At 40.7% G+C, this 15151-nt stretch overlaps 1 protein-coding gene across 9 annotated transcripts in view; it reads left to right on the forward strand.

The window, feature by feature from the left end:
• Window positions 1–15151, forward strand: part of TRPM3 (transient receptor potential cation channel, subfamily M, member 3) — a 700716-nt gene that overhangs the window by 559781 nt on the left and 125784 nt on the right. The window lies entirely within an intron of this gene.

A 15151-nucleotide genomic window follows, 5' to 3' on the forward strand; every position in this document is an offset into this window, starting at 1 on the left:
GGGCTATTTATATGCATGAGTTATTTGTAAACCAGATGTCTGAAACCAGGTATTGTCTGCTTTCTCTTCCATGCTAATCAAAGTGTATAAAATACCTCCTATCATTTAAACTCATTTACCCACATTCCTTCTATATTCGTATTTATGTTTCTTCTTATTAGATGCGAGGCTCAGTAAATGAATACATTCATCAAATTCCAAGATTTCAGCCAAGGCCATTAGCTCGATGTTGATTACATGTCGCCCAATATATCATTTTCCCTGTTTATTATCTCCCTTCGCCAAACTCAAACCTTGCCCTGAGAAAATTATCCTAATCAGGGAAAACAAACATGCACCGCATAAAAGATTAGCGTTGCTACCATTATCTCTATCATTGCTTTGGGCCATCTTCGCCCTCAAATGGAATTTAAATGTTTTACCTGCTAATCTCCTCCTTTATTTTAAGAATTATTTTCCTTTTTTCCCATCTCATCTGGCCCTTTCTCTCTTGTATTTTATTTATTCTGCTGCCCAGTTCCACTACCTGTTATCAGCACACAGTTATCGGTTATAAGAACTGGTGCTCAGGCTTTATAATGAGACTGGGTTGTCATCTTCATTTCCATAATGATATGACTCACACTTTATTCACCCCTGTCATCACATTGGCCTGTGGCGGCCACATGATTTTAGTTTTCTTCTTCTCCTCTGCCTCTTCCTTCCTTTTAGTCCATAGAAATGTAGACACATAATCCACAAAAGTATAGAGGTTTGGGGTGTTAAGAAACACAGCAGTGGTTCTCAACCTTGGCTGCACATTGGAATTAACTGGGGAGCCTTAAAAACTACTGATGCCTGGATTCCACCCCCTCCTTCCCATCCCCACCCCCCAGAGATTCTGACATACTTGCCCCGAGCTGTGGTCTAAGTGGGAAAGACGTGGACTTCCCGAGATAAGGACCTTCGTGCTTCTGCACCATTACTTCTGACACCTTCTATTTGGTTCTGTGCCTTTGGGCCTAGAGAAGATCTGGCATAATTTGCCACAGGAAATGGGCATGATTTTTCTGGAAAAATATATTAAAATGTCATTTATGAAACTTTTCATTTTCCAAAGATACTGACTGAAGCATCATTATACATTGAGAGCAGGCCTGGTGGGGGCTTGAGCAGAGAAAGAGCATAATGAAGTGAAACTAGTCCCAAATGACTTGGTTTCAAACATTGTGATCACATTCTTCTCCAAGCACTTGGCCATGACTTTTAACAAGTGATGAGAATGACTGCTGGGGCTTCTCACTACCACATTGTGGGCTCTCTGCACATGCCAACGATGAGCCATCCTATATAATAAAGAGCTAATATGCTAATTAGACCGAATAGCAAACGAACTTCCAGACGAAGCTGGGGCTGCGAGAGCTGGCTGGGGCTGCAAGGGGCTGTGAGGGCCGAGCCACTTGCACGAATTTTGTGGAATGACCTTCCGGATGAAGCTGGGGCTGCGAGAGCTGGGCAGGGCTGCAAGGGGCTGCGAGGGTCGAGCCCCTTGCACAAATTTTGTGCATCAGGCCTCTAGCGGCCTCTAGTTAAATGATGAAAGACAGACAAGAGTCATCACTGAGTAGTGGAGGGAAGGGAAGATAAGGAGGGAACAGAAGAGAAGGTGAGAAGAAAGAGTATATTAATATCTAGGTTGCCAGTTTCTTCTAATTTTATCTTCTCCAAAGTAGTAAGAGAGAGATAATAGTATCCCTATTTTTACAGACCAAAAAAAAAAAAAAATGTGTTAAGAGAAGGTAATCACTTGCTTTGATAAAAGACAGACAAGAGTCATCACTGAGTGGTGGAGGGAAGGGAAGAGAAGAAGGGAACAGAAGAGAAGAAAAGAAAGAGTAAATTAATATCTAGGTTGCCAGTTTCTTCTTCTAATTTTATCTTCCCCAAAGTAGTGAGAGATAATATTATCCCTATTTTTACAGACAAAAAAAAAATGTGTTAAGAGAAGGTAATCACTTGCTTGAGGTCACTCTGCTAGTCAGTGGCATAATTGGGCTCCCTCCTACCACTCCCCCATTATCATCCTCCATTCAAAGAACTACCGCCCTAGTTTTGAAGGGCAGAGAACATAGACCCTCCAGTTATGAATGAAATAAAGTTCCCTCACTGCTTCCTACCAACCTGTCCCAGTGGGAAGAAGGGGCAGTCCTACCCAGGGGAGAGGAAGATTACAGTTTTCAGCCCTCCTGGTGGGGGCAAGCTGACTTGGGACCCAAGAAATAGAGGTTGAGTTTTTCTGGCAGCATGTCAACCTCCTCCAGAAGCCCTCCCTGACTACCCAATATAAAGCAGTTTCCCCTTTCATCCCACTATTTATTTACTGATAGCCCTTACCACACTGCAATTTTCTTATTTATTATTTTTGCATGTGTTTTATGTCTATCTGCACCTTTAGCTGGCATATCTGTATTGTCCAGCACATCACACATTTCTAGATACAAAGTAGATCCTCAATTTAAATATTGCTGAATAACTGAGCAAATGAAGCCCAGGTCTACCATGTCTGATGCTGTATTTTCTCCCCACACCCTTTTTTATAACTACTATTAGGATGAGCTTTATTTCATCTTACTAGTAAGACTCAAAACAATGCTGTGTGATAGGTGTTATTTCTCCAATTTCACAGATTAAGAAATCTGGTTTCTTACCTAAATCAACATGATAACTGAAAAGGCCAGGATTCAAGCACAGGTGTGTCTAATTCCAACACATTTGCTCTTTTCACTCTGTGACACTATTTCTAAGGGAAAAAGAGAGCATACTGGGGAGAATAGATAATCTTTCCAACAACTCAACAACTGTGTTTCTCTTATTTTTCTTCCTCCCCTCTTATTTGTTCATTTCAGCGCCCCAGGCCCCCATTTCACATTGCAAAAAACATGCACGTTTGCCGGCAGGAAATGGGGAAAATAATCCCTGTCACAGATAGCACTTTCTGAAACACTGAAGTCAGAAAGCCACTCTGAATGCAGGCTCTTTTTCCATGGCTCTCACAGAAATCTCCTCTCATCATGCCTATTTCAGAGCCTCGATGCCGCAGACCTCAGTGGACCATTCTCAACCCTTGCACCTTCAGAGAGATGCCCCTGAGTGGCTGGGAGCTCCAGAAAAAGGCCAGATAATGCCCCTACCAACAGCCCCAAAACTCAGGCCGCACAAGAACTAACTTGCAAGCTCCATTATGAGGGCAAATGAGGGCAGGGTGATAGAGGAGAGGACCCCAACGTAACACGGATAGAACTTGAAATTGCTCAGACTTGTCACTGGCTTATCTGTGGCTTTAAATGCCCATGTTCCAACTCTGCTGACGATAAAATGTTTCTCGACAACCCGATTTCCAACCAGACCTCAACCATCTGCCGTCCATGAGCCATAATCTCTTTGTCTTCCTCTTTCATTGGTCCTCGGAAGCCCTCCATCCCCACTGCAGCTGTTTCATCTCCTTTGTGGGGGTGGATTCTGTCGCTCTGCCAGCTTAGCAGACTTGGTAGCTTTCTCAGCCCCAACAGGATAAGCCAGAGGGCTCAGAGAGAAATTTCTAAACCTCCTCACATGCCGACACACTCCCAGACACCCTGTGGGCACGGGCACACAGAGGGCGGGAAGCAGAGCAGATGCCAGGCACAGCACACCTCGTACACAAATAAACACGAGCATAAGCAGCCAAAGCTCACGGCAGAAAAAGCCAAGTAGGAAATGCATCTCTTTTGAAATCCAAATCATCACATAAGCCACCAAATTGTAAGCATTGAACACAAGTCCAAGAACTGCCAGTGGCATCCACAAGGTGGGCTCCAGCTTATAATATCCATTCACATTCCCCTTAGGGTCCACTTCTAAGCCACACAGCGTAAGGTAAAGTCTGCCTGTTACCTGCAATTGTTCACCAAACTACTGCCATCATTCATTTCACATTTCTTGAGAGCCTGCCATGTGCCAGACTCTATTCTAGGGACTGGGGATATAGCAGTACCTAACCTCAGTCAGCCTACATTCCAGTGGGGAATTGGTGATAAAGAAATACAAAATAAACATATGGAAGGGAAGAGGGAATGATCTTGTGCTAATAAATCTAGGACTACAAGGATTAAAAATTTGCCACCAGATTTAGCAAGGAGTTCATTGATGACCTTAAGATTTAGCAAGGAGTTCATTGGGGACCTTGAGAAGTACAGTGGTGGTGTGGGTAAAATCCTGAATGGTGTGCATTCCAGAGAGAATGAGACTGCAAGAAGTGGAGACAGAGTAGAAAATGATCTTGGTGAATTTTGCACTAAAGGAACACCAAAAATGGGAAAGAAGCTGGAGGAGACCAGAGATCAAGAGATGATACCACAATAACTCTTTCCTGAAATATTTATCCTGAAACATTGACCTGAAATACTTATCCTACCCTTGCCTTTTTTTCATACTATTTATAAACATACATTTTTAGGGTTAAACGATTCATTGCTTCATAGTGAAATTCCCCCACTGAAAACATTGAGGTTGTTAAGCTCAGTGTACCTCAGCCCTCCCAGCCATGCTTTTAGAAAAGAGTAGGTGTCTGGTTATAACACCCAGGTCAGTGCTCCTAACACTTTCTTCCCACATTTATACCATAGTTCTCAAAACTGCTTTTCATAAGGGAGCTACCTTGGCAAGTATACACTTTGGGGTCATCCTATTATCAATGTTATGACCCTATTGAGAATACTTGAAAAAAAACTTTGGATTTAGAAGTATGCCAACCACACATCTGCCTAACAAAGCCTTCCCTAACCATTAAAAATGCGTGTGGATGCTGTTTGTAGCATCTACTGAGGACTGTATAATATTCTAACATTTGGACAGAAGATCATTGTTAAATATTATAATGCAGAGGTGACCCTGACTACTTGACCCTTTTTACCCATGAAGCTTATATAATACAATTAGTTTGAATTCATTTAATGTCCAAACATTTTGTTGGGAAATTCGCTGAGTTGGTGAGTATCGTGGATTCTTAGACATCCTGGAATGTGAGGGAGTCAGTGCCTCCTAGAGAACCTGTGTCCCCTGAATACACAGTTCCAAGTGAGGGGGCCATGAGATCAAAAGAAATTGCAGGGCAAAGAAATATGAAGACCCAGCTTGTACTTGACATCGTGGTGAATGCAGCCTTTCACTGATGTACTGCTGCCAGTCCTGCCTTGTTTGATTTGCATTCTCCATGAATGTGGCTACCACGCTGGCCCTGCTGAAAGTTCATTGTAAGGCTCCTGTTTCCTCAGAATAATACAACCAGCAAGGTTACTTACATGCCAGCTGCTGATTAACAAAATATGCAGCATATTCTTCACAGGCAACAAAAGCTTTGTCAGGGACAATGTTAGAAACCAATTAGAACCACAAATGAAAACCCCCTTTTATTCTTTCTCTCATGCATGCTCTACTTTTTTATTTATTTAATTTCTTTTTGTCTTTCTTTTTCTTTGGAATTGTTTTGCAAGCAGTATTACCAATACATCTATGTCTGATCAGGAGTGGTTCATTTTGTAAAATATCACTGAAGTTAACTACTGATGAATTATATTTGTTTTCTTTTCTGGACTATTGTTCCCTAGAAAAATTTTATCTTCTTGGCTGCATGTATATTTTTTAAATACTTTTTTAATGCATTTGGAAACAAGAAATAGAGGCCTTGTGTTGCAGGAGGAGATAGAATTCTTCCACAGTTTTTCAGGAAATGCATTTCAGGGATGCACACATAGGAGGGTTGGAGGCATAGAGGCAAAATTTATTGGAGTGAAAACAAAGGCCTGCCCCCAGGTACACCAGGCCCCGGTCTCATCCACAACCAGATGGCTCTGCTCTGTCTCATTGCGGAAGAAATCCAGCCTCTGGGACCGCAGGCTCACATTTGTTCCCACCAAGCCCAGGAGGGCCAGGACCCAGAGCTGCCATGCCATTATCCTGGCATCCGAGGCTCCAGTAGCCCAGCACATTCTCTATTCCCATCCAGTCCGCTAGGGGCGCTGTGCTTCAGCCTATAGTCTGCTGAAGAGACCTCGGGCCTGTGTTAAGCTTTGATTATATGTCCTTGGGCTTGGGCAAGAGCAGGCTTTCTTTCAAAGAATCCAGTCCTGTGCTGGTGCCTCTCCCTATACAATCCCTTTTCTGGGTCTTCTGAGGTTTCATGTCCTTATCCTATCCAATTCTTCTCCAGGATTTTTCCAGGCTAGACTCCTCACTTTATGGTTGCCATTTTGCGTTCTACCACACATGCCTCAGCAGAGATATTTTCCCCTCACTTTATCCTTCCCCCTGTTAACCTGGGGGCTCGCCCAGCCGTTATTCCCTGGGGAGATTGGAAAGCCTGCTCTGGGATTAGCATTTGTTTGGCAGGGGATATAGCTGTTCCCTGGAGTCTGTGAAGCTACCACTTCCTAGTTAATCTGGCTTAATTAGATGTCTCTTTTTTGTTAATATCTAACTAGCTGCCTACTGTAACACTTGGATTTTGGTGGAGCTGAAATACTGGGAAGTGTTAGGGGGGAAATGTCTTTTTCAAGAGAGAGCTTATTCACCACCTCATAGGCTAATTTTAAGCAGTTTACAGCCCCATGACGGGCCTATATTTTGATAGGAAGATATTTGAGAAAGAGAGCAACTATTTGGGGAGTGAAGGATTTGCATAGCAGTTGCTGGAACAACTGGCTCCCAGCCTGTCCAAACATTCTCCCAGATTCATAACGTAAAATTAATGTATCAGAATGCGCCTCCTGGGAGCTAAAACAACCAATTCACAAGCTGCTCTGCTCCCTGTTAGGGCTGAGCTGGGTCTCCGTCCTTCTGGATCCAAAGCATTCAAAACTAGGCCAAGTTCTTAAGCCCCTCAGGGAAATTACCTGCTGATTATCATCTCATCATTCTGGCGCTATAAAAAAGCAAACACAGAAGTTACTCACATGGATCAAGACAAAATAGTTACTCATCTGCTTCTATTTGCGGCCACGGTTCTTAATTCTTCGGGGTGAATTTTCCTTTGTGTTCAATGTTAACCTGATCCACTCATCTAAGATATTGGTCACTTCATTGAAAGTTAAAGGACAGAGCAGCAGAGGGTCCCCAAAAGAAAGAAACAGTAGGGATTGTCAAGATTAAATTCACCTGTTCATTTTACAGATGAGGAAACTAGGACTTTAATAACAATAATAGCAACAGCATTTATTGAACACCTGCCATTTTCCAGGTGGCTTGGTTTTTTTTGAGCTTATATGTCAAGCTAGTTAAATTTCTCCAAGAATATGCCAAGCTCCTTTCTGACTATTTTACACATATTAATTCACTTTTCTCATAGCAACTTATGAGGGAGATATCATTACTGTCCTTATCTATAAAACAAAAAGATGACTTGTTCATGCTAACAGAACCAATTAACTGGCCTATTATATGGTTACATATCATTTTATTATTTATAACATTTATTTATGTGATAATGCATATCACATAAATTATTTTATGTAATAATAAATATTATTGAAAATTATAAAAATCCATTCTTCTAAAGGTTTCTATACATCAAGTATTTCTTTCACGAGTGTTTTAATAAGTCTATCATATCTTGATAAGGAAAAGCAAGAAAAAATAATATGCCATATCCCATAGAGTAAAGGTCCTCTAATTTCACTAGATATTGAATTAAAACACCAACCTTGCATCTGGAGAAAATGTTCCAAAATATCTATTGAATCAAAATCTGAAAACAGTGGCTTTTATGGGTCCAGAGACTAGATGGATGTTAGCTGACAACCGGACAGAATATTTGAACTAGGGATGATTCTATATGTGTTTAATGTGTGTGCGTATTGTGTATATTTGGTATGCATCAGTGTAAAATTCTAACAGACTAACATTCTTAACTTCTTTTGAAAAGTTATTTTACAAAATTTTAAAACTTGGCCATTTTAGAAACTGTAGGTAAAGCCCAATAAAAATTTGAATCAAAAAGCAGGGTATCCAGTATTTTTCATGAGTCAGTAAAAAGTAAGTTACCAGTGACAAAGAGGAAGTCTCGTCCCTGAATTTCATTTTAAATCTAGAAATGCCTCTTTTCCTCATCCATATCAAAATATAGGATAAATCACTATAAAAAGGTATGTATACGATGCTTTATTCAGAAAGCTGTTAAAATGTGCTCTTCTTTTAAGGGCCTTTCTAGTTCTTTCTCAGCCTTTGTCACATGGGGCCCGGCTGGTTCTGGGTCTGTGATTGCTGAGTGTGATCAATGAAGAGTGCTTGAAGGTAATTGAAAGCTCAGCTTGAATGGGCCTATAAAAGTAGCCAGTATACTTGAAATTACAACCTGGACTCTTTGAAATGAAACTTGTCATGCCCAGCAAAGCTGTTGACTGTCTGTCATATCTGGGAATTCTTAGAGGAATTGAACTAGCCTGACAGATAGACTCAAAAACCAAGTAACCTGGGAAATGTTCCTGAGTTTTCCCTTCCTTCACATAATCAGGGGTGCTAGTGGCCATGCCTGGGCTGTCTTCCTCGTTAGTTCCCGGTGGCAGACTGGTCATGTTTAGGTGGTCTTTGCAAAAAGATGATGAGATCCTTGATTAGATAGTGTCTTGAATAATGAAAGAAGTTGTCATTCAGATAATATTTCTTCTTTTGGAAAAAAATTCTTTCCATTGTCTAATTTATTTCAGGAACTGTTTCACTTCTATCAAGTCATAGATCCATGAAGTTCCAGTACGTTTGAACTTGGTCTTACTGGCTCTTTAAAAGCTCCTAGTTAATATTTTTTGCAGGAAGGAAAGCTGGAAGGGAGGGAAGGAATGAAGAGGGAAAGAGAAGGGAAGGTTGAAAATATAACCAAAAGAAACACAGTGTTTGTATGAGAGAGACAGTATTTGAGTGTTTCTTGAATGTTCCCATGCATCTGCCCACACATAAGTTTCAAGCTAAGTGATGTTTTGCTGCAGTGGACCGATAAGGAAGTGGTGAAAAGGAAAGAAACATCTCTCACCGATGTCCAGAAATGAATAACAAGGTGACAGACTCAAAGACAGGTGCTGGACAGAAAATAATTACATTCTACTGTGTTGCCGCAGTTAAACGCAGTAGCTTTATAATTGCTAGCTAAAAATATTCACCTTTTCATGCCATTATCCTATGCCTCTTTTCTTTGGAACTTGACTTTCTTTAGCAACTTGCTTTATTCTGTGCTAGTTTTACTCTGGGCATCTAAGGAATTCTCTACTTGAAAAGTCCAAAGGAGCTGATGATCAATGGTAAAGCCTGATTGAATCTGACCAATCAGTAGGTCCCCTTGCCAAAGCCAAAAGAGAGGACACTCCAGACTGGTTAGTAACCCTGACTCTTCCTTTGTATCCGGCTTTTGTTTGCTTGTTTGTCTGTTATCCTTCTCTGCAAGTTGATGGTTTTATAGGAAATAACAGGAAATGAATTCTGAACGTTAGAGAGCAAAAGGAAGAATGGCTAACTGTCATAATTCTCTTCTTCTGGTAGGTTTTTCTTTGCCTTTGAGTCCATTGAGTAGAGGAATAGTCTGCACAAAATAAGGGGAAATGAGGCTTCAGCGGCAGAGCATGTGGTCAGCATGGCCTGAGACCTGTCTGACCTCCAGGGCGACCAACAGGGCTCTGCTGCTGCTCCGCCTGTTCTCTCCGCAGGCTCCTCATTGGCTTGGAAGCAGTGGCCAGGGACATTGAATAAGGAACACTCCCTGTAACCTCAGTGTGGCTTCCGTTCATTCTCCTGCCCTCCGATTGACTGCAGGAAACTGAGTCATCAGTAGAATGAGCGGGAGGCCTTCAGCGGGGGAGTGTTTTAGAGGACAGCGCAGGAAGGGAAATTTAGCTATGTGTCTTTGAATAAAAAACAGCGCAGGAAGGGAAATTTAGCTATGTGTCTTTGAATAAACTGCTTTACCTTTAAGCCTCAGGTATCACTACTAGAAAACAAGAATATACTTTCTAATGAGGGTCATTGGGAAGGCTAAGTGAGAGTTATACAGGTACAATGTTGAGGAGCGCTGGCACACCATGGCTGCCATTATGATTATAAGGGCTCGCTTCTCTTCTCAACTGAGGCAGACGTGTTTATTTCACTTAGCAACCGCTCTCCCTAAGAGCCTACCGATGTTCAACCTTTAACTTTCTAGTAGCAGAAAGAGCTCAAAAAAAAGATTAACTAGAAAATTGTCCTGCCTAAATATAATACTTAATTTTACCTAAAGATCTCTTATGTAGAAACTTCAACTACTCAGAACCAGGAAATAAGACATTTTTTTTTAAAAAAAGACTTATTTCGATGCCAATATCAATATCAGACAATCTGTGCACTAAATTCCACACAGTCATGGGCATTAAATGCCATAGAAACCACCGCTATTCTGCTCAGTGTTGGTATTCCTGCCCATTGCAGTTAGAAAGCTGGGAGGCAAAATGAATGAGGATTGTTAGAAGAGTTAGTCAGAATGTATAGTCAGGACCCTTTAAGTAGCAGACAAATAGCTGTAAACATGAGCAGTCTGGGACCAGTTAAAGAGAGCCAGATCACTCTACTTTTCCTGAGTCAATGATAACAACACTGGTCACAAAAGAAAGCAACGGATTTTCATTTTGTATATGTTGTCTAAGATGACAAATGTGTCCATTACATTTTCAAAAAATTTTCATCAAAAAGAATTGACTTGTTTTTAATTGGCATTAAGGGATAACCCGTACTTACCTGGAAACATCACTTCTATACAGCACTTCATTCTTTAATATCTCCAGATAAAACAGACATCATTGTATAACTGCACAATCGAGGCAATAGGGGATATGTGAAAAAATGCTAGCATTTGACGGAAGTGGTATATAGAGTCAAACATTTTTCTGACGGTTCTTTGTGGGAAAAGCAATGCTGGTTGAAATGACATTCTGCCACACAACAGAACCACACTCAAATTGCATATAGAGTTGCTTTCTGGAACAATAATTACGTATTTAACATTGCCCAGTCACATGACTCATGAGACCACTCACTGAATGTAGGTGTGTGTGTGCACATGCACATATCTCCTTATGATTGTGATAGGCAAATGAATAAGTGTAAAACCTCCCTCCTCTTTTGCTCTCCACAGAGAGCAATTTGAAGAGCTTCTGTTCTTAGTCTTGGGGTTCTCCCCGTACATACACATTGCTCTGTGGCAGTTATAATCTCAAAAGTTATAAAGACCTCCCTTTCCCCACTTTCAGAATCTCCCCAGGGCCATGGTGTAGCTCTATTCAAAGGCATTTCAACAAAGAGCTTGTTCTTTTTGCTCATCAGTGCAGAGGTTTTGAGAGCATGTGAGCAGCAGAGACTCTATCCAGTTTGGTAGAGCATAGAGCACTATCTGATTCACCTGCTACCCTCCAGGGTGCTGCCCTGGGCCTATGTTCTACTTTTGAGTCAAAAAGGATATAAGTTATGAATAAACTCTTCACCTTCCCCCAAATTATTCCAGCCTCCCTATTTCTGTCACAAGTGGTCCCATGCTCTCAGCACTGAGGCTGGAAAACTAATAAGAGTCCCCTTTGATTCCTCCCTGTCTCTTGACCCCTGAAAATCAACCCACCTATGACCTGGAAAGGCTCTGAGCAGAGTCTTTAAGAGTTGCACAGATCTGAGATTCAATCTTACCTCTGTTGTTTGCCAGCTAAATGCTTCTGGGTAACTCATGGAGCCTCTGAGCCTCATAGGAATCTCCCCAGGGCCATGGTGTAGCTCTATTCAAAGACATTTCAACAAAGAGCTTGTTCTTTTTGCTCATCAGTGCAGAGGTTTTGAGAGAGCATGTGCAGCAGAGACTCTATCCAGTTTGGTAGAGCATAGAGCACTATCTGATTCACCTGCTACCCTCCAGGGTGCTGCCCTGGGCCTATGTTCTACTTTTGAGTCAAAAAGGATGTAAGTTATGGATAAACTCTTCACCTTCCCCCAAATTATTCCAGCTTCCCTATTTCTGTCACGAGTGGTCCCATGCTCTCAGCACTGAGGCTAGAAAACTAATAAGAGTCACCTTTAATTCCTCCCTGTCTCTTGACCCCTGAAAATCAACCCACCTATGACCTGGAAAGGCTCTGAGCAGAGTCTTTAAGAGTTGCACAGATCTGAGATTCAATCTTACCTCTGTTGTTTGCCAGCTAAATGCTTCTGGGTAACTCATGGAGCCTCTGAGCCTCATAGCGTTGATGTGAGGATTAATAGCTATAAAATGCTTGATACATGCCCTAGTATATAGTGAATTATGTCCAGATTCCTTAACACTAAAAATCATTCACAGCTTGGCCCCAATCTTCCTTCATAAGTCACCTTCCCTTTACCCAATGCTCCAGCCAAGTTGAATATTTGTATGTAATGTTTTTGGTGTTCACTTATCTCTTATTTTCTGTTATCATTTTCTTCTTCCTCCTCCACCTCACACCATACTTCCCTATTGAAACTCTAATACCTCACAAAGCCCAGATCAAATCCTGGATTTCTCAATGAAGTCCTTGTGTCACACCAGGCAGAAGTGACCTACAGTCTTTCCCGAGTGGTCGTTTTCTTGTGGCCTTCATCTCAGCTCTCTCATTTTGATCATGTTTCAATCTCTTTCTCCCCAGATGTTTTCCCCCCGGACACATGGACATATGTGTAAATTAATCATCAGAGAGAGAGAAAAGAATTGTTTTGTTTTGGAGAAAAGCTATTCCTCTTCTTAATTTAAAAAAAAAGTTAATAATCCCAAAATTTTACAATTTTTTGAAGGATGTTAACCCCGGAGCAGTTAGCAACACTTGTTTGTGCAGTGGACAACAATGAGAACATGGTCAACTATTCAATGGGAAGATACACGGCTGTGTGCCTGAATGAGTCCAAGAAGGAGAGAGGGATTACTGGGCTATCGGGAAAAACAATAGACTTGATAAACTGAATCATTTTTTTTCTTTGAATCAATTCCCTCTAAGCTTGAAAGAATAGAAAACTTTTCCAAGTAAGGTTCATTGTCAGTTGGTATAATATGACAGTGACTGCTTATGATTAGCCTGCAAAGCTGCAAATGCTATTGAGCAACAAAATGAAAACCTGATTCTTGGAAATGACCATGATTTCGATCAAGTGAAAAGTAAAAATGAATGAACAATCTGCCATATAATTCTAATTATAGAGGAGATTATTTAAATAATAAGAGAGTTCTCAGTACAACTACATATCAATAAATTTTAAAATCAACATGCATTGTTTGATTATCTAAGAAAATATATGAAATTGATTCAAGGAGAAGCAGAAAATTTAAATTGATCAATAACTTGAAAAATTCATATAAGTGATCTATCTATCCATCCCTAAAAATGCTTCAGTGCTAGATAGTTTATAACTGCCCTACTACATCTGCCAGAAGCCAAATTCTTTGATATGTAAACTGTTCTGGGACATAACTATATATGTAGAGCTTCCCAATTCATAGTGAAAATTAGTGCAACTCTAGTACCAATATCAGTCAAGATTGTGACAACCTCACTTGCAAACATAGCTGCAAAGACCCTAAATAAAATAGTAGCAAATAAACCCAGTGCTGTTAAAGAATAACAAATCGAAACCAAGGAATTTTATATCAAAACTACCATTTTGCTTCACATCGCCACCTGATTTTCTGCATCTCTGCCAACACAGGGGAGTGGTAGCAGAAAACTCTGTTTCTCTTGTTTGATTGTGTTGTTGTTTTTTCCTGAGGCAGACATACAAATGTGTCATTAGTACTTCAAATGTTTAAATGTCAAATAAAAAAGTTTTAGAGTAGTAATGAACTCATAATATCTCAGGTCAGTTCAAGGCAAAATTATGAAATAAATTTCATCTTTGGATCCTCCAGCCATTTATTGGTGCTTCCTTTCCCTCTTTCTAGAGTCCTTTAATTCTTCAAGCTGAGCACACAAGGATTGGGATATGGACAGGTGGGCAGCCATTTCCTCCCATCAGTTATCCCAAAAAAACTGCAAAGTTCTGGCACACAATTTCATTTCAGGCTCTTTGACAAACAACATCATATATACCCATGTCTCCACCTTCCCACCCTAAAATCCTTTAGATTTTACTATACACCTTCCTTTCCCTCTCCTCAAATGTGTTTCTAGGATAGCCTGGTAATCTTATATTTGAGGATAAATGTATTTGCTGCCTCCGAAGAATTTCATCTGACATGTGACCTCTAATTAGGCAGTGAAATTTAGGCATATGCAAGACAAATAGGTCAGATGTGTAAGGAATTCCAGTTGATGCCTGATTTCTGAATTCTTCTAACACGGCTCAGATGTTATCCTGATTCTTCAGCCTGCTAACAGCTTGGTATATAATAATGTCTTTCAGACTATAACCATCCCTGGCTTAAAGAGTAAAAAAGTTAGCCAAGCCCAGCCAGCATGGCTCAGTGGTTGAACATTAACCTATGAACCAGAAAATCACGGTTCGCTGATCAATGATTCTCTCTCATCATTGATGTTTCTATCTCTCTCTCCCTCTACCTTCCTCTCAGAAATCAATTAAAAAAAAACAATAACAACATTTTTTAAAGTTAACCAAAAATTCATTTCTGATCCCAGGTTTTTAATCCAGGGCACCTCAAGTTTTCTTCCCATGAGTGCAGAGCAGATAAGAGGTGCCTCTCACCTCCCAGGAGCATCAAGAGCTATTTGAGGCAATGTCCAATGGCACTTTGGCCAAACTATGGTTGCACAGAAGCAGATTTCTGTGGAAATCTTATGGACTTGGGGCACATCTCCACTGAATGGGTCTTACCAGAAGTCTCAACTGTGACCCATGAGCCAAACACAGTACATAAATGGATCTTGTCTGGCTCTCTATATTTTTTACATTTTTTAGTTCAAGTGCCTGTGAAGGCACTTCATCTCGAAATCTCTGCCCTATAATCATCCCAGGACATAAACTGATACAAAAGAATTAGACAACACACATTGCTCATATGGTCTTTTTCCTTCCCCTCACTTTTTCCCAAAGATTAAGGCACAAGACAAAAAGGTGAGATCTATTGAGTTTCAACCACAGCTGTCCTTCTATCTAGTTGTTGACCTTAATCATTGGGTCTTTT

The sequence above is a fragment of the Myotis brandtii genome, unplaced genomic scaffold, assembly GCF_000412655.1.
Source record: "Myotis brandtii unplaced genomic scaffold, ASM41265v1 scaffold266, whole genome shotgun sequence".
Taxonomy (NCBI): Eukaryota; Metazoa; Chordata; class Mammalia; order Chiroptera; family Vespertilionidae; genus Myotis; species Myotis brandtii.